Source organism: Triturus cristatus, chromosome 2_1, assembly GCF_964204655.1.
Source record: "Triturus cristatus chromosome 2_1, aTriCri1.1, whole genome shotgun sequence".
In the NCBI taxonomy this organism is placed as follows: domain Eukaryota; kingdom Metazoa; phylum Chordata; class Amphibia; order Caudata; family Salamandridae; genus Triturus; species Triturus cristatus.
The window spans coordinates 50,890,244-50,909,687 of NC_140581.1; positions in this window are offsets into that span (position 1 = coordinate 50,890,244).

A 19,444-nucleotide genomic window follows, 5' to 3' on the forward strand; every position below is an offset into this window, starting at 1 on the left:
ATCTATCTGCGGATTGGAACTCAAGATTCCTTTCAGACCTCACCGATTGGAAACTCAACCTGAATGTTTTCAATGTCCTCTTTCATTTTTGGGGTCCACTGGATGTGGACTTATTTGCCAGCAGATTGACTTTCCAACTCCCGAAATATTTCAGCTGGATGCCCGACCCGGGTGCTCTAGCGGTGAACGCTTTCCTCCAATGCTGGTCCAACATTCAGGGTTACGCCTTCCCTCCCTTTGCTATCATCCAAAGGGTCCTACAGAAGATCAGAAAAGACCAATGCTCCTTGGTTCTGATAACCCCGTTTTGGCCGTCTCAGGCATGGTTCCCGACCTCTCTGGAACTGTCCTGCAACATCCCTTGACCCTTGTCCTTCTGGTAGGTCGCCCCCCCGCTGCAGCTCCGCCTGCAGCCCCGCTGTCGACGCTGCTGCCAGAGAAGTCGAGGCCCTCCACCACCCGCAGGCTCCCACCTGTACCTCATCCCTGGTGGCCAGTGGTGGCCTTAGGTACGTTCATTTGCCTTGTGCTGTCTCTCGCCTTCCTGCCTATGTGACCCTGCTTCCGTGCCTGTATCTGCCGCACCCCCTGCCCCTCGCTTGCCGCTCCGCTGCTTTGTCCCCTTTTATTTCTGTACCACCTCGCTGTCCGCGTCCTTAATTTGTGCTAATTTGTGCCTGTGACCCTGTTTTGTGTCCCACTTTCATTTCTGTACCACCTCGCCGTCCGCGTCCTTAATTTGTGCTAATTTGTGCCTGTGACCCTGTTTTGTGCCCCGCTTTCATTTCTGTACCACCTCGCCGGTCTCCTGTCCCCCGTCCCTGCTGCTGCCTCCCCTGTGGCCCCTCCCCCTCCACGCCCATTCGCCGCTCCCGTCCCTCGCCTCCCAGCTGCTCCTCCCTCCCCACCTCCCCATATATGGCGGCCGCTGCGCGGCTGCGCCGCTGGCGGCCGAAGGCGCGTCTAAGGCAAGCCCGTCTGCACCCGTCTGCGCCTGGACCACGCCCAGCGCCAGAACCCCTGGCCCCCGTACCAGACACGAGGAGCACCGCCTCCGCTGTGACGCCAAGACCCTCATCAGTCTCACAACCCAGGAAGAACTCACACCTGCTGCAAAGCCGCCCGAAGCGCACCCACGGCCCCTTCACTTGCCGAAACTGCAACTTTTCCTGCACCGAAAGCACCAAGACACCCACCACAACGGAACCAACCAGCTCAGATGTATCCTGATCAACACTCGCTCCGCACACAAACACGCCGTCGAACTCTGGGACATACTCGACACTACGTCCCCAGATGTCGCCTTCCTGACCGAAACCTGGATGAACGAAACCTCAGCGCCTGACATCACCATAACCATCCCAGACGGGTACAAGATCACCCGCAGAGACCGCGTAAACAGAGCCGGAGGAGGCATCGCCATCGTTCACAAAAACACCATCAAGATCTCTACAAACACCAACAACAACCTCAGCACCGCCGAACACATGCACTTCCAGATCCACACGAACCCCAAGACCACCCTTAGAGGCACCCTCGTCTACAGACCACCAGGCCCCGGGCTCAATTCTGCGACTCCATCGCTGACCTCATCAGCCCACACGCACTGACCTCCACCAACTACATCCTCCTTGGAGACCTGAACTATCACCTGGAAAACAACAATGACAGCAACTCCTCCACCCTGATCGACAATCTCGCCAACCTCGGACTCAAACAGCTCGTCACTACGCCGACCCACACCGCCGGCCACACACTTGATGCAATCTTCCCCTCAAGCCCCCACGTCACCTTCAGCCACGTCTCCGAACTCACCTGGACCGACCACCACTGCATCCATTTCTCCCTCCGAAACCCGCTCGCACCCCACCGCACACTACAGACCCCCCGCCGCCGCTCGGGCAAAATCACTGAAGAACAACTCCAGACAAGCCTTGCACTCAACCCTTCGACGAGCCCCACCAACCCGGATGATAGGGCACTCTCCCTCAAACGTTGGATGAACGACTGCGCCAACACCATCGCACAGCTGAAAAACCCCACCAACAGAGGCACCAGCAGAAGAGTCAGCTGGTTCTCCCCGGAACTCCTCGACTCCAAACGCACCTGCCGGAAACTGGAAAACACACGGAACAGGGACAAGACACCTGACAGCCACACCGCCTACAAAGACGCCATCCGCAACCACCACCACCTCATCAGGACCGACAAAAAGACCTCCTTCACAGACCGCCTTGACAACAACGCCCACAACAGCAAGGAGCTCTTCACCATCGTGAAGGAACTCTCCAACCCCAGCTCCAACGCCAACGACGTCCCACCATCACAGGCCCTGTGCGACTCACTTGCCACCTTCTTTCACCGGAAAATCACCGACATCGACGACAGCTTCAGACTCCGGACGACCCCGGCCGACCACGCCGCACCTAACCCACCACCCACGAGGCCCTGACCACCTGGGCTACTGTGAGCATCGAGGACACAATCAAGACCATGGGATCTTTCCACTCCGGCTACCCTTCAGACGCCCTCCCACACCACATCTTCAACAAAGCCAGCAACTCCATCGCACCCCACCTGCACAAAATCATCAACCTCTCCTTCGAGACCGCCACCTTCCCTGAGAACTGGAAGCACGCAGAGATCAACACCCTGCTGAAGAAACCCAAAGCAGACCCGAGCGACCTCAAAAACATCTGACCCATCTCCCTGCTCCCGTTACCAGCTAAGGTAATCGAGAAGATAGTTAACACCCAGCTCACGTGACACCTCGAAGACAACAACAGCCTGGACCCATCACAATCAGGATTCCACAGCAATCACAGCACCGAGACCGCCCTCATCGCCGCCACAGACAATATCAGGATACTCCTAGACAACGGCGAGACAGCAGCCCTCATACTCCTAGACCTCTCTGCCGCCTTCAACACCGTCTGCCACCACACACTTCGCACCCGCCTCCACGACGCAGGGATCTGAAACAAAGCCCTGGACTGGATCACCTCCTTACTCTCCGGCAGAACTCAGAGAGTCCGCCTCCCCCCGTTCTGCTCCGAGGCCTTCAAGATCATCTGCGGCATCCCACAAGGATCATCCCTCAGCCCGACGCTGTTAAATGTCTACATGGCACCACTAGCACGCATCGCCCGACATCACGACCTCAGCATAATCTCCTACACCAACGACACGCAACTGATCCTCTCCCTCACCAAGGACCCCCTCACCGCCAAATCCAACCTCCATCAGGGAATGAAGGCTGTCGCCGACTGGATGGAGGACAGCTGCCTCAAACTGAACACAGACAAGACAGAAATCCTCATCCTCGGGTCAAACCCCTCCGCATGGGATGACTCTTGGTGGCCCACATCACTGGGGTCCATCCCGGCCTCCACCGACCACGCACGCAACCTGGGAGTCATCCTCGACTCAAAACTCTCCATGACCAAACAAGTCAACGCAGTCTCCTCCACCTGCTTCAACACCCTCCGCATGCTCCGCAAGATCTTCAGATGGATCCCGATAAACACGAGGAAAGCGGTCACCCAAGCCCTGGTCAGCAGCAGGCTCGACTACGGAAATGCCCTCTACGCCGGAACATCGGCCAAACTCATTAGCAGACTACAGAGAATCCAGAATACCTCTGCACGCCTGATCCTCGACGCCCCGCACCGCGACCACATCACCCCCCACCTGAGGAACCTACACTGGCTCCCCGTCTACAAGAGAATCTCCTTCAAGCTCCTGATCCACGCACACAAAGCACTCCACAAAACCGGTCCAGCATACCTCAACAGCCGACTCTCCTTCTACGTACCCAATAGGAAACTCCGCTCCGCTGACCACGCCCTGGCCACGGTCCCACGCATTCGGAGAACTACTTCCGGAGGCAGATCCTTCTCCCATCACGCTGCCAAGACCTGGAACACCCTCCCCATCCACCTACGTCAAACCGAAGACCTGCTGACCTACAGGAGACAACTCAAGACCTGGCTCTTCGACCAGTACCTTCCTCCCCTCCCCCCCCAGCGCCTTGAAACCCACCAGGTGTGTAGTGCGCTTTACAAATGACATGATTGATTGATTGATTGATTCCAGCTTGCAAGGGTCTGGTTTCAAACGCAGACGGAGAAGATCATCACCTAATTATTTCCGGGAATTTGAACCTTCTTGCTTGGAAAGTGTCAGGCAATCCAATGAATTGTCTGGCCTTTCGTCATCAGCTCTCACTCTCCTCGGAGAATCATGGGCACCTGGAGCGCACTATAAATACAATAACATTTGGAAAAAATGGTTTTGTTGGTGCTTGAGAGGAACGTGGATTCCGTGGAAGCTCCTATCGTCAATTTAGTTAATTGCCTTGTCGAACAATTTGACAAGGGGCTTTCTTATAGATCTATTAATTGCTATAGATCAGCAATCTACTCTGGACATTCCCTTGTCAATGGTAAAAACGGTAGGTTATTATTTGTAGAATTATGAAAAGTATTAGACTGAAAAGACCTCCTAGACCTAAATACCAAACCATGTGGGATGTTAAAGCTATCTTAAACCTTTTCTCTTCTTGGCCTAATAATGCTTTTCTTAACAGAAAATGCCTCTCGCTTAAACTTGCTACTCTTTTATGTCTAATCTCTTGTCGTAGAGGTTCCGATGTCAAATGCCTCAATATTTCTTATAGATCTTATGATATGTTTGGGGTTAAATTTGAAATATTTAGAAGGACTAAGACCATTTCAGACTCTATTTTTTATCCTCGTTTTTATGTTTGCAAAAGGCTGTGTGTCGTAGACTGTATGAAAGAATATGACTCGAGAATGAAAGACCTTCGCCCTGTAGATGCCAAGCAACTCCTTATCTCTTTTGTTAAACCCTTTAAACCGGTTCCTTCTTCCTCCAGTGCTAGATGGGTCAAGTCTGTTATGAATCTAGCTGGTATTGACCTTTCTAAATTCCAAGCCCATTCTCTCAGAGGTGCTATGGCAAGCAAATCCTTTTGGTCTGGCGGTAAGTTGGATGATATCCTTAAAGTGGCCGATTGGTTCAATGCTTCAACCGTCGCTCACCACTACTGTAAACCTATTGAGCATATGTCTGATGTTGTCCTTCAGGGCTACCAACATGCATAATGTAGCCTTCGGTCTTGTAATGAAATTGCGATTCTCATATTAACAGGACTAGAGAATCTGGATTTCATTAAAGACACGGAGGCTATCATTATCCCACCCGTCCCTCGCTTGGATGGAGTACTTTTTGAAATGTTTTATTACCGTATGCATTTGCTTATATTTTGCCTTTAGCGGTAGCTTATGACCTTCTTACTTTCTCCTCTTTCTTTTCAGATAACTCCACCTGATGCCCTGCTCTCATCTTTATCCCGCTTCGGAATTCTCACCACCATCAGTTTCAAGCTCAAGTTGGATCTCTCCTTTGAACTTTTGTTGCTTCGTTTCATTTAAAAGAGGCAGTCTGTTTGCCCCTCATGCCATTTATAGCTTGTGCTCACTGCATTCTAGAACTGTTTTCTTTGTGATGTTGTGCGGCTACTTGTGATCTGCATTAAAAGATTAATGCATAATGATAGCCTCCGTGTCTTTAATGAAATCCAGATTCTCTAGTCATGTTAATAGGAGAATCGCAATTTACAAGTGCCTGAATGGATTATTTAGTAGGTGTGTGACTGACTGTATAAGTGAGTGATTGAACATGTGCTACTGAATGCATGGGTTAGTGACTAAACTGTCTTAGTGTCTCAGTTGGTGTATAAGCAGCTGCATGGGTTGGTGAGTAGCTCAAATGACATCACTGATGACATCATCCAGTGAATGTGTGTTTTTCTGAAAATTAAATATGTTTTATATGTATATCTCAAGGTCGATGGAAGAATAAATGAGTATATAAGTGTCTAAATGGATGATTTTTTTGATGAAAAATTGATTGTGTAACTGACTGATTAAGTGTATCTTAGTGAATACATGGGTTAGTGAGTAATGTTTAAATATATAGATATCTGTATCAGTCTCTCACTTTGTGTAAAAGTGGCTGCATGGGTTGGTGAGTAGCTACATGAGTGTCTATATGGGTTATTACTTGGTTTTTCGAGTATCAGTATGAGTGTCTGAGTGTCTGTCTGGTTAAGTGGGGGGAAATACTTAGTGCATACATGCATGAATGAGTGAGTCACTATTTGTATGTGCTGAAGACAGTATGTGTACAGGACTGTATGGGTGGATGAGTATGGGTGTGTTAGTGAGTGAATGACTGTCTCAATAGTGTCAATTTAGTTAATTTACTTGTCGAACAATTTGACAAGGGGCTTTCTTATAGATCTATTAATTGCTATAGATCAGCAATCTACGCTGGACATTCCCTTGTCAATGGTAAAACGGTAGGTAAGAATGTTATTATTTGTAGAATTATGAAAAGTATTAGACTGAAAAGAACTCCTAGACCTAAATACCAAACCATGTGGGATGTTAAAGCTATCTTAAACCTTTTCTCTTCTTGGCCTAATAATGCTTTTCTTAACAGAAAAGGCCTCTCGCTTAAACTTGCTACTCTTTTATGTCTAATCTCTTGTTGTAGAGGTTCCGATGTCAAATGCCTCAATATTTCTTATAGATCTTATGATATGTTTGGGGTTAAATTTGAAATATTTAGAAGGACTAAAACCATTTCAGACTCTATTTTTTATCCTCGTTTTTATGTTTGCAAAAGGCTGTGTGTCGTAGACTGTATGAAAGAATATGACTCGAGAATGAAAGACCTTCGCCCTGTAGATGCCAAACAACTCCTTATCTCTTTTGTTAAACCCTTTAAACCAGTTGCTTCTTCCTCCATTGCTAGATGGGTCAAGTCTGTTATGAATCTAGCTGGTATTGACCTTTCTAAATTCCAAGCCCATTCTCTCAGAGGTGCTATGGCAAGCAAATCCTTTTGGTCTGGCGGTAAGTTGGATGATATCCTTAAAGTGGCCGATTAGTTCAATGCTTCAACCTTCGCTCACCACTAAACCTATTTAGCATATGTCTGATGTTGTCCTTCAGGACTACCAACATGCATAATGTAGCCTTCGGTCTTGTAATGAAATTGCGATTCTCCTATTAACAGGACTAGAGAATCTGGATTTCATTAAAGACACGGAGGCTATCATTATCCCACCCGTCCCTCGCTTGGACGGCGTACTTTTTGAAATGTTTTATTACCGTATGCATTTGCTTATATTTTGCCTTTAGCGGTAGCTTATGACCTTCTTACTTTCTCCTCTTTCTTTTCAGATAACTCCACCTGATGCCCTGCTCTCATCTTTATCCCGCTTCGGAATTCTCACCATCTTCAGTTTCAAGCTCAAGTTAGATCTCTCCTTTGAACTTTTGTTGCTTCGTTTCATTTAAAAGAGGCAGTCTGTTTGCCCCTCATGCCATTTATAGCTTGTGCTCACTGCATTCTAGAACTGTTTTCTTTGTGATATAGTGCGGCTTCTTGTGATCTGCATTAAAAGATTAATGCATAATGATAGCCTCCGTGTCTTTAATGAAATCCAGATTCTCTAGTCATGTTAATAGGAGAATCACAATTTACAAGTGCCTGAATGGATTATTTAGTAGGTGTGTGACTGACTGTATAAGTGAGTGATTGAACATGTGCTACTGAATGCATGGGTTAGTGACTAAACTGTCTTAGTGTCTCAGTTGGTGTATAAGCAGCTGCATGGGTTGGTGAGTAGCTCAAATGACATCACTGATGACATCATCCAGTAAATGTGTGTTTTTCTGAAAATTAAATATGTTTTATATGTATATCTCAAGGTCGATGGAAGAATAAATGAGTATATAAGTGTCTAAATGGATGATTTTTTTGATGAAAAATTGATTGTGTAACTGACTGATTAAGTGTATCTTAGTGAATACATGGGTTAGTGAGTAATGTTTAAATATATAGATATCTGTATCAGTCTCTCACTTTGTGTAAAAGTGGCTGCATGGGTTGGTGAGTAGCTACATGAGTGTCTATATGGGTTATTACTTGGTTTTTCGAGTATCAGTATGAGTGTCTGAGTGTCTGTCTGGTTAAGTGGGGGGAAATACTTAGTGCATACATGCATGAATGAGTGAGTCACTATTTGTATGTGCTGAAGACAGTATGTGTACAGGACTGTATGGGTGGATGAGTATGGGTGTGTTAGTGAGTGAATGACTGTCTCAATAGTGTCTTTATAAGTAACTACTTATATTTTAAACTAGTATATGTGAGTATTGGTGTATATAAGTGAGTATATGTGAGAGTGAGAGATTGGAAGAGTTCCTGTATGAATAAGTATGTGTTTCTATAAGTGATTGTTCAAAAGAGTAAGTATGTGTAAGTTTCTGTAGAAGTAAGTGTGGTGGTGTGTGTATAACTCTATATGCAAGTAAATGGATGTTTGATTCTTTATAAGCATGAGTGACTATGTGTGTGAGTAACTCTATGGATGAGTGGCAGTGTGTAACAGGATGTATAGGTGTATGAGTATATGATGAGTGAGTACATGTATGAGTGACTATATAGGACTGTTGGTGAATGAGTGGATGTGTATGTAGATCTTAGAATTACTGAATAGGTTGTTGTAACTGGTATTGGTATGTCCATTGTTTTGAACATTTTAGTTTCTATTTTTGAATGTGTGTATCAGAGGTTATATTAGGGTGATAGGAGGTCTGCCACTCTATCACAAGGATGATGTCATTAGTGATGTCATTTGAGATGTCATCATGTCATGAGTGATATCACTGACCTTGTCATGAGTGATGTAATATGTGATGTTATCAGCAGTGCATTGCGGGCGCGCAATTTATAGTTAGCTGAGCTAACTATAACGGGGGAATTTCAATGGTTTTGTATGAGTGAAATGTCCAGCTAACTATAACGTCCCTGAAACCTATGGTTTTTTCAGTGAATTTTTAAGGTTTTTTAAATCCTAATTCCTAACTGTAACGTGCCTGAAACCTATGGTTTTTTCAGTGAATTTCAATGGTTTTTTAAATGCTAATTCCTAACTATAACGCCCCTGAAACCTATGTTTTTTTCATTGAGTATATATATATATATATGAAATGTGTTTATTGTGCTGATAATAACCTTAGCACCATTCAACGAATCTCAGCAAAATTTTCTAAACAGGTGCCACTTTTTTAACTGTTTTTTTCTTAAACTTTATTTATAGATTTTCATCAAGTACAGACAGCAACAAATTGTACCAGGCTTAGGGGAAATGGAGATACATGAAGGGACTTCTAATTGCATTTTTACATTCACAGATGCATTTAGCAAATCAAGAAGAGCGATAGTCGAGCAGTTCATGCATTGTCCCAGAAGCGATGTAATCCACGGCCAGTTTGCATAACTTCCTGGTGGGAAACAGTCACATGTCAGTAATTGGGGAGGAAAAAGGAGAAAGATAATACAGGAAAAGATGACAGGAGCTGGGATCAAGAAAGGGAGGGGGAGGGGGAAAGGGGAAGTGTGACTTTCTGGACGTTTTTAGTGGAGTGAAATGCCACTGAATGGGATGGCCCTCCTGTGTCTCTCACATTCCCATTGTCACATACTTCTACTGCAGGGGCCTGCACTTGGTCAACTGGATATGTTCTGAAAAAACTTTTCAATGAGTCCTATTTGTTCTGAGGGCACGCTTGTGCAGGCATTAGTTCACAGAACTCTGACAGTTGACTATGGCAGAATGCTGCGTCCCTGAGCCAATCATCATACGTGGCTTGCGCTTACAGCCCCAGCAGATCGCCACACATCTCTTGTGATGTTCTTAAAGTATTCTAACAGATAGATAGATAGATAGATAGATAGATAGATAGATAGATAGATAGATAGATAGATAGATAGATAGATAGATAGATAGATAGATATGCAAGTTCTCCTGCATCCGGACCTGCACCACACCCGTCAAGCCGAGCACCAGCAGCAACCACCTGAAGTGCATCCTGCTCAACACCCGCTCCGTCCACAGACACGCCGTGGAACTCTGGAACCTGCTCGACACCACATCTCTAGACGTCGCCTTCCTCACGGAAACATGGATGAATGCCTCCTCAGCACCCGACATCGCCATCGCCATCCCGGACGGATACAAGATCACCCGGAGGGACCGCGTCAACCAGACAGGAGGAGGCCACGCCATCGTCCACAAGAACACCATCCGCATCACAACCAACTCCGACGACACCCTCACAGCTGCCGAACACCTTCACTTCCAGATACACCTTGACCCCAAGACCACACTCAGAGGCACCCTCATCTACAGACCCCCAGGACCCCGCACTCAATTTCAGCGAATACATCGCAGACTTCATCAGCCCACACGCCCTCCCCTCCGCTGACTACATCCTCCTAGGGGACCTCAACTTCCACCTGGAGAACAACAACGACAACAACACCACCACCCTGCTGGACAACCTCGCCAACCTCGGACTCAAGCAACTGGTGAACTCCCCCACCCACTACGCCGGACACACGCTTGATCCAGTCTTCTCCTCCAGCAAGTACATCTCCTTCAGCCACGCCACCGGACTCCACTGGACAGACCACAGCAGCGTCCACTTCAGCTTCAGAAGAACCACGACTCACCACCACCCGCAACAGGCTCCCCGCAGGAGCTGGAACAAGATCACCACCAACCAGCTCACTACATCACTGAGCCAGAACCCTCCCACCAGCTCAACGGACCCCAACCAAGCAGCCAACAACCTCACACAGTGGATCACCAACTGCGCTGACGACCTCGCACCTCTGAAAAACCATCCCAGCAGGCCCGGCAGCAAGAAAGCCTCCTGGTTCAACGACGACCTCAAGAACTCCAAGAAGAACTGCCGTACCTTCGAGAAAGCCTGGCGAAAAAACCCGACTACAGACAACATGACCCCCTCAAGCGCACCTCCCACAAACACCACCAGCTGATCCACACCACCAAGAGGACAGCATTCAAGGAACGACTAGACAACAACGCACACAACAGCAAGGAACTCGTCAGCATCGTCAAAGAGCTCTCCAACCCCAGCGCCGAAAACAACGACATCACTCCCTCACAAGACCTCTGCGACTCACTCGCCTCGTTCTTTCACCGCAAGATCGCAGAGATACACAACAGCTTCGGCGCACAGACCACGCACCCAACCACCGAACCGATGACCCCCACCACCACCCTCCGCGCCTGGACCCCGGTCAGCACCGAAGACACCATCCACACGATGAACACCATCCACTCCGGATCACCAACCGACCCATGCCCCCACCAAGTCTTCAACAAGGCCGACTCTGTCATCGCACCCCAACTCCGGGACATCATCAACTGCTCCTTCAACACCGCCACCTTTCCGGAGAGCTGGAAGCACGCCGAACTCAGCACCCTCCTGAAGAAGCCATCAGCAGACCCCTCCGACCTCAAGAACTACCGCCCCATCTCGCTCTGCCCTTTTCCTGCCAAAGTCATCGAGAAGACCGTCAACAGACAGCTTGCCGCCTTCCTCGAGACAAACGGATCCCTTGACCACTCGCAGTCCGGCTTCCGAGCCAACCACAGCACCGAGACCACCCTCATCGCTGCCACTGACGACATCCGAGCCCTGCTCGACAACGGGGAAAGAGCGGCCCTCATCCTCCTGGACCTCCCCGCAGCGTTCGATACTGTCTGCCACCGCACCCTAGTACAGCGCCACAGCAACATCGGAATCCAAGAGAAGGCACTAGATTGGATCATCTCGTTCCTTGCCGGAAGAACCCAGAGAGTTCGCCTCCCCCCGTTCAGATCTGAGGCCACCGAAGTCATCTGCGGCGTCCCGCAAGGATCATCACTCAGCCCCACCCTCTTCAACGTCTACATGAGCCCCCTCGCAGCCATCGCACGCCAACACAACCTCAACATCATCTCCTACGCTGACGACACTCAGCTGATCCTCTCCCTCACCAACGACCCAGCCACCGCCAGAACCAACCTAAACGAAGGGATGAAAGACGTAGCCGAGTGGATGATGAACAGCCGCCTGAAACTGAACTCAGACAAGATGGAAGTCCTCATCCTGGAATCATCACCCTCCGCCTGGGATGACTCCTGGTGGCCCCCCACTCTGGGCAGCGCACCCAAACCTACGGACCACGCACGCAACCTGGGCTTCATCCTGGACTCCTCCCTCTCGATGACCAGACAAGTCAACGCCGTCTCATCATCATGTTTCAAGATCCTACGCATGCTCCGAAAGATCTTCCGATGGATCCCCACCGAAACCAGAAAGACGGTCACCCAGGCTCTCATCACCAGCCGACTGGACTACGGAAACACCCTCTACACCGGAACCACAGCCTGTTAAATGGTAGCGGCAGTTGCAGTCGATAACCTTTCAAGTATTGCCCGGCGGTAATCGCCTCTTATACCATTCGAAAATTAACCAACAAAGAGGCAGGCGCCGGAGACTGGAAGGCAGGAAACAAAGTTTTATTCCGTCGGAGTAGAACACATCAGATCAGACAGCAAGGTATCGTCACGAGGTGCTCTAACGGCATCTCTGAGACCTGGTCGCTTATACACACATTTATGGCGTTAACACCGGTTTATTGTACATGGCACATTCTTGAGATTGCTTTTGAAACAGGAAAGAACATCCTCGAAATCCCCGGTTCAGATCCGCTCCTACACATGACTACAGTGGAAGTCCCCACCCCACCCGCAGTAGGAGATGGCTGTCACACAGCAGGACATTCCGCCAGTTCCCAGGGGTGTGTGCGATTGGTCGGGTCTCAGGGGGTGGGGGCCTTGATCTACTGTAATCCCTTTGATGTGAGGTGTTTCCTTTACAGTAGGGGCAATATACAGCATCCGCAGGGCTAGGTGGTGGCCTGGGATCGGTCCGGACAATCGGGTGCAGAGGAAGGGGGTTATCAAAAGGATGGATGACCACGTATGGGATGAAAGGAGGTGTTTGGTCGGGCATGGGGTGCGATTCCATGGCAGGGTCGTGCAGAAGGAGAGGTTTTATGGCCCATGTATGAGAGAGCGGGGGTGGCAAGCGCGCGGGGGGATGTTCGCAGCGCCTGAGGGACGCGCTGGTGATCGGCAATGGGCGGGGAGAGAGAGCGGGGTGCCTAAAATGGTTGCCGCGCGTTTTCTGTGTGCGGCGCTGGGGAGAGACAAGATGGCGCAGATAATGTTCAGTTGCGAGCTAAATTTCCACAGTCCTCCCTTTTAACATATCTCGCCAGCTTGTTTAGTTCGGATCTATCCCCATAATACCATGAACTTCTACCTCGTACAGGGCTTTCATTCGTACCGCTTCAAAGTTCAAAGTCTTAGGGCAGATGTAGTTCATGAAAAGCGAACATAAAGGTGGCAGGCACTGAATCCCCAGGCAACACCCACATAGTATCACAATCGGTATTAGGATAAACGAAAACAATCTCCACCCCCGCTCTTTATTGTGTCCCCAAACCAACTCCCAAGCGACCATCCCTCCTGTTCTTGATGAATCTCTGAGGAAAGTCTGTGGAGGTGTTCGATCGCCTTGTAGACTGAGGGTGAGTTGTCCGGTACGTAGGTACAACAGCTGGATCCAATGATGCGGCATGCTCCTCCACGGTCAGCCAGAACCACATCTAGAACGAGGTGGTTCTGAAGAGCCACCAGGCGGACGGCCTGAATCTCGGCGGTGTTGTTGGCGAGGATGCCAGCCGTAATGTTCATCGTTGTTTCGACTGCCTGGGTTAAGTGGCGGATGGCACGGCTGTTTGCCATTGGACCCCAAAGTGGAACAAGTCCCTTTACTGCATCCAGGAACTGTGCTCCGGTGGAGTCGGCTTGAACGATGTCTTTGGCACACTTCTGCCGGTGATGGTTTGCTGAAGCCACATATGTCGGAGGAAGGACAAAAGCGATGTAGCAGGTGCCTCCCCAACCTTTCGGAAGCCAGGTGTAGGCCTTAGTACCACAGACGAAGTACATATTTGGGGAGGTAACAAAGGAGGGTGGATCAACGGAGTCCAATGTTCGGGTGATGAGACAGGAACTGTGGCCCACCAGCTGTGTCCCCAGGCCTTCGAGGCACACAAGACCAGTGATGTTGATGATGGATAGGGCCACTGTTAGGGTGGCGGCCGTTCGTTTCCGAAGGTAAGAGAAGGTGGGTCTGGCTGGGTTGTTGAACACCTGCATTTCAACTCTTTCTTTGGCAGGGATGTCCATGTGAAAGGAAGTGTTTGATCTCAGAGGACAGAAGGGAGCAGAAGTTTTTCCAGTCTTGTTCAGCCAGAACCTATGGTAGAAGTGTGACACAGTTTTGCCGGAAGTGGCATTGTCCTTATAGCTTTCTTGCAGGAGGATTAGCCACGCGAGGCAGGAGCCATGGACAGAGAAAGGTGAAGGGATGAAAGGGATAGAGTGTCCAGTGGCATGTGGTAGCAATCCACAGATCCAGCAGTTAGTGGCATTGGCGGCAAGATTGTGTTGGTGGAGCAACTGCACGAAAGAGTTATTCCAGAACTCCTTACGCCTTTCTCGGAGTTGGGGTGAAAGTGAGACCAGATGGTGTTCTTTCATGGTGGTTGGTTGAACGGTGGTCAGCAATGTCTTATGGGCGGGTGCGCTCTCTTCCACGATCCAGAAGGTGACCATGAGGAGAAGGCAAAAGAGGAGGGTAATAAAAAGTGCAATAGTCTTTGAGCTGTGCATTTTGTCAGTCTTTGGGTTTTTGTAGTGGATATTCGGACGTCCAGTTGCTTCCATCATCTTCATGTTGGGCGCTTCCATCACCTTCAAGGGACTCGGTAGCGGGTAGAAACACAGACTTTGTTTAATTTCTCTTCTGGAGGCCTTTGAGGTGATTAGGCTACCGGTTTGAGATTTCAACTTAGTTCGTGATCTGCTTAGCCGAAGTTCCCTCCTTTCATCGCAGGTTATATCCTTCTTTGGATGGCACAGTGGGATCAGGATATTTCATTAATTCAAGTGTCTTTATATCCGGGTAGCAGCTCAGGGATGGTCGGCCTTCGTCCAGGAGTTCTTCTTGGCCGGCGATGTTGTCGGTTGTCGTCAGGGTCGGGGATACCTTTTTGCAATGATGTGCATGCAGCCAATTGCGCTTCCCCTCCACTCGAAGAGCTGTTCGGGTGGTGATCAGGACTTGCAGGGGGCCCGTCCACCGGGGCTCCAGACTCCTTGCACGCTGGAAATTACGCACTAGGACGTAATCTCCGGGTTGGATATCGTGTCCGGGGCCCCTGGAAGCATCGGGAATGGCTTGCAGCACCTGCTGATGGATAACAGACAACATTTTAGTTAGGTTGTACAAATAGTCAGACATGAGGACGTCCGGGACGTCGTGAATGGATGTTGGTTTTGGTGCGGTCCAAAGGTTCATGGGCCGCCTGAAGACGACCTCGTAGGGGGTTAAGTGGTGTTTGGTGGGGGTGGAACGCATTGATAGCAATGCTAGCGGGAGAGCGTCTGGCCATTTCAGTCCTGTGATTGCAACTATTTTGGCTATTTTGAGCTTCAATGTGGCATTATGTCGCTCAACCAAGCCTGCAGATTGGGAATGGAAGACCGCATGGAACTTTTGTTTTACACCCAACCCCTTTAAGATGAGTTGGATAACTTCGGCTACAAAGTGGGGGCCCTTGTCGCTCCACAAAATTCGACAAAGGCCGTAACGGGGGAAGAATTCTTTCAGCAATACCTTTGCGGTAGTCATAGCAGTGTTGTTGCGGGTCGGGTAGGCTTCTACCCACTTGCTGAAAGCACACACAACGACAAGTACGTACTTCAAGCTTTGGCACCTTTCTAACTGGATGTAGTCCATCTGTAGGACCTCAAAGGGATGATTAGGAACCCCAAACCCTCCCCGGGGTACAGCAGTTCCTTTACCAGGGTTGTGTTGGAGGCATACCAGGCATTGTTGGACCAGACGTTTGGCTGAGTCTGGGATCTTGTCGTTGTGCCAAACCTTGGAGATGAGTTCGATCATGGGGGCAGACCCTATGTGCGCGGGGGAGTGTGTCATGGTCAGCATGGGAATCAGGAATGAGTCAGGTAGCAACCATTTGTTCGTGTCTTTAGTTCGCCAGCAACCGTCATCGTCCTTCAATCCCACCCGTGCCCATTCAACCAATTCGTGTGGTGAGCTGGCTAATTGGATGTCCCTAATCGTTTCCCTAGAATCCTTCCATTTCTCAGTTTGTGACCTGGTCACGTACATGCTGGTCGTGGACCTATTCTCGGCTGTGGTTCGGGCAGTAATGTCAGCTAGAGCATTTCCCTGTCCTATAATGTCTGTCACCTTCTTGTGTGCCTGGCATTTGATCACAGCCAGCCGTGTGGGGAGGAGGACTGCTTCGGTCAAAGCGGAGACTAGATCTCCATGTAGGATGGGTGTGCCATGAGAGGTCAAGAATCCCCTCTCCTTCCATAGGAGCCCAAAGTGGTGAACTACCCCGAAGGCGTACTGACTGTCTGTGTAAATGTTTGCAGTTGTCCCTGCTGCTAGGATGCATGCTCGTGTGAGAGCAATCAGTTCAGCCGCCTGTGCGGATCGCTGTGTGATGCAGGCTGTCTCAACAACTGTTCGGGCTGTGGTGACTGCATAGGCAGCTGAGGTGGTGCCATCGGGGAGCTTGATGCATGAGCCATCTACCCACAGTTCTCCGTCAGGGTCCGGGAAGGCAGTATCTCGGAGGTCAACCCTACTCTTAGTCTGTTCGTCGGTGAGGGTCACGCAGTCATGTATAGGGGACGCATTGGGGTCAGTGTCAGGGAGAGGTAGCAGAGTAGCTGGATTCAGAGTGGTGCATCGTTTCAATGTGATGTGGGGTGCAAGCAGAGTCAGTTCATAACCAGTCAGTCGTGCGCTAGTCAGGTGTTGAGTCTTGGTCTGGTTCAGGAGGGTGTCAACCGCATGGGGTACTAACACAGTGAGGGGGTTCGAGAGCACGATCCCCTCACTTTGCCGGATAGAGACAGCAGCGGCGGCTACTGCTCGAAGGCAGGCGGGCAAAGCTCTGGCTACAGGGTCAAGAGTGGCAGAGAAGTAGGCACAAGGGCGTTGTTTACGACCTATGGACTGGGTTAGGACAGACAACGCACATCCCTCCCTTTCGTGGGTGTAGAGGGAGAAAGGTTTAGTGTAGTCTGGGGTTCCTAGGACTGGTGCTGAACAAAGGGCATTTCGCAATTCTTTGAAGGAGGACTGGCATTCGGGTGTCCAGGGGAGGGGGAAGGGGGAGTCTTTAGCTAGCAGGGAAAGCAGAGGTTTTACAATAAGGCTGAAGTTTGGCAACCACTGTCGACAGAAGGAGGTGAGGCCGACCAGGGACCGCACTTGCTTCTGAGTTTTGGGGAAAGGGGTTTCTAGGATGGTCTGAATTCGGTAAGGTGTAAGTTTCCTCCCGTCTTTGGATAGGAGGTGGCCTAGGTATGTCACTTGGGGTTGGCAGAATTGTAACTTCTTCCTGGAGACCTTGTGACCGTTCTCCGCGAGGAAGTGGAGGAGGTGAATGGTGGCTGTGACTGCAAGTGGAGTGGTGTCGGCCGCCAAAAGAATGTCATCGATGTACTGTATTAACACCACTCCATCTGGTAGTTGGACTGCATCTAGTTGTCTCTTGAGGGCTTGGCTATAAATGCTGGGGCTCTCAGTGTAGCCTTGGGGTGCCCTAGAGAATCTGTATGAACGGGCTTTTAAGGTGAAGCCGAACAGGTAGCGGCTGTCTGGGTGGATGGGGATGGAAAAGAATGCGTTCTTGAGATCAATAACGGTAAAGGTGGTGGCAGTGGACGGAATCAGGGTGAGGATGGTGGTGATGTCCGAGACCACGGGGTACTGAGGTATGACTACTTTGTTAACCTCTCGCAAGTCACCAATGAAGCTGTATGCTTTCTCATCTCCCTCGCCTTGCTTCTTTACAATGGGTAGGATAGGGCTGTTGCAAACATTACTGACTACTTCTTCTACCACTCCTGCATCGACTAGGGACTGGATGATTTCCACCAATGCCTTCTCGCCTTCGGGCGATATCCGATACTGTGGAAGCTGGGAGCACCGCGTCCGGTCGGACAGTTATGTGTACGGGGTCGATCACCATGCGTCCTACGTCCGAGTCGGTTTTTGCCCACAGGTGTGAGGGTAACGTGTCGAGTAGGGACAAGTCAGCATTGGTTATGGAGAACATACGTCGTGTGAGACAAGACCTGAACAGATCCGGGTTATCGTGCAGAATGACTCGCACTCCGTCTGGGGAACATCTGATGGTAGCTCGGAAATGTTTTAGCAAATCAAGTCCCATAATAGCATCGGGGGTGTTGGAGGAGAGCAGGAATGTCGTGTCAGTGGTGTTATCTTCTAAGTAAAAGGAGATTGGTGCTGACAAGGGGTTAGTGGAGGGCGTTCCATCAAAGCCTATTGAGGTTACGTGTGAGCCAGACAAGGGTGCCCTAGGAATCAGTCATTTAGATGACGCACTACGTGTCGCCCCAGTATCTACCAGAAATGGAGACTTTGTGCCCAAGACCTTAGCAGTGACGTAAGGACCTTGCTGGTCAACACGGAGTTCGACTGGATCCCTCCCTTGCCCCTGGCGGTCCTATGCAAAGTCATGGGTGTTTTCGTAGTCCGACTGCTGGCACTGGTTCTGTCGGGGGCGATCAAAGGTGTTTGGTCTGCCTGGCCTGTCGTTGGTGGCGTCATTCGTGTACCCTTGTCCCTGTCCTCTACTTCTGGGGTCATATGCTATGTCTCTGGTGTCTCTATTTTTGTTCATTTCCAGAAGGACCGGGCACTGGGATTTCCAGTGTCCGAACCCTCTACAGAACGCACATTGGTTCCCGTCTAAGTCTCTTCGTCCAGTGTAGGGTGCAGGTGTATGGCCTCTAGGGGGTAGCTTTCTAGGGGCGGTTGGTTGGTAATTTCCTTTAGGGGGCTCCCTTCTTATGGTCATCCCTTGCAACTGTGCTATCATTACCCTCTCCTTCAGTTCCTTTTTCTTTCTCTCGGACGCCCTATCGTTCTCATTCTTTTGATGTTCGTAGTATTGGGCCATCTGGAGGATAGCTGCGGGTTTGGAGGCTGCCCAACTACTCTCGCTGGTCTGTAGCTTCTGGGAGACTTCTTGTGACAGACCCTTCACATAATTCTGGACAAAGAGGTGATGTCCGGTTGCAGTGGTCATGTCCTGGCCACTATAATCGGAAAACACTGTCTCGAATCGAGAGAAGTATTCAGACACATCCTCCTGGGGTTTCTGGCGACAAGCCGTCACTATTGACCAGTCTACCTTTCTTTCTGGGATTAGAGTCTTCAATTTCTGTACAATCTTGTCTGGGAGTTCCAATATGGCTTTTAGGGGTTTTTGTCCAGGTTCTCGCTGCTTATCTATGGTATTGAGTTGTACCCAGGTATATCCGAACAGCTCAGCGTGGTCG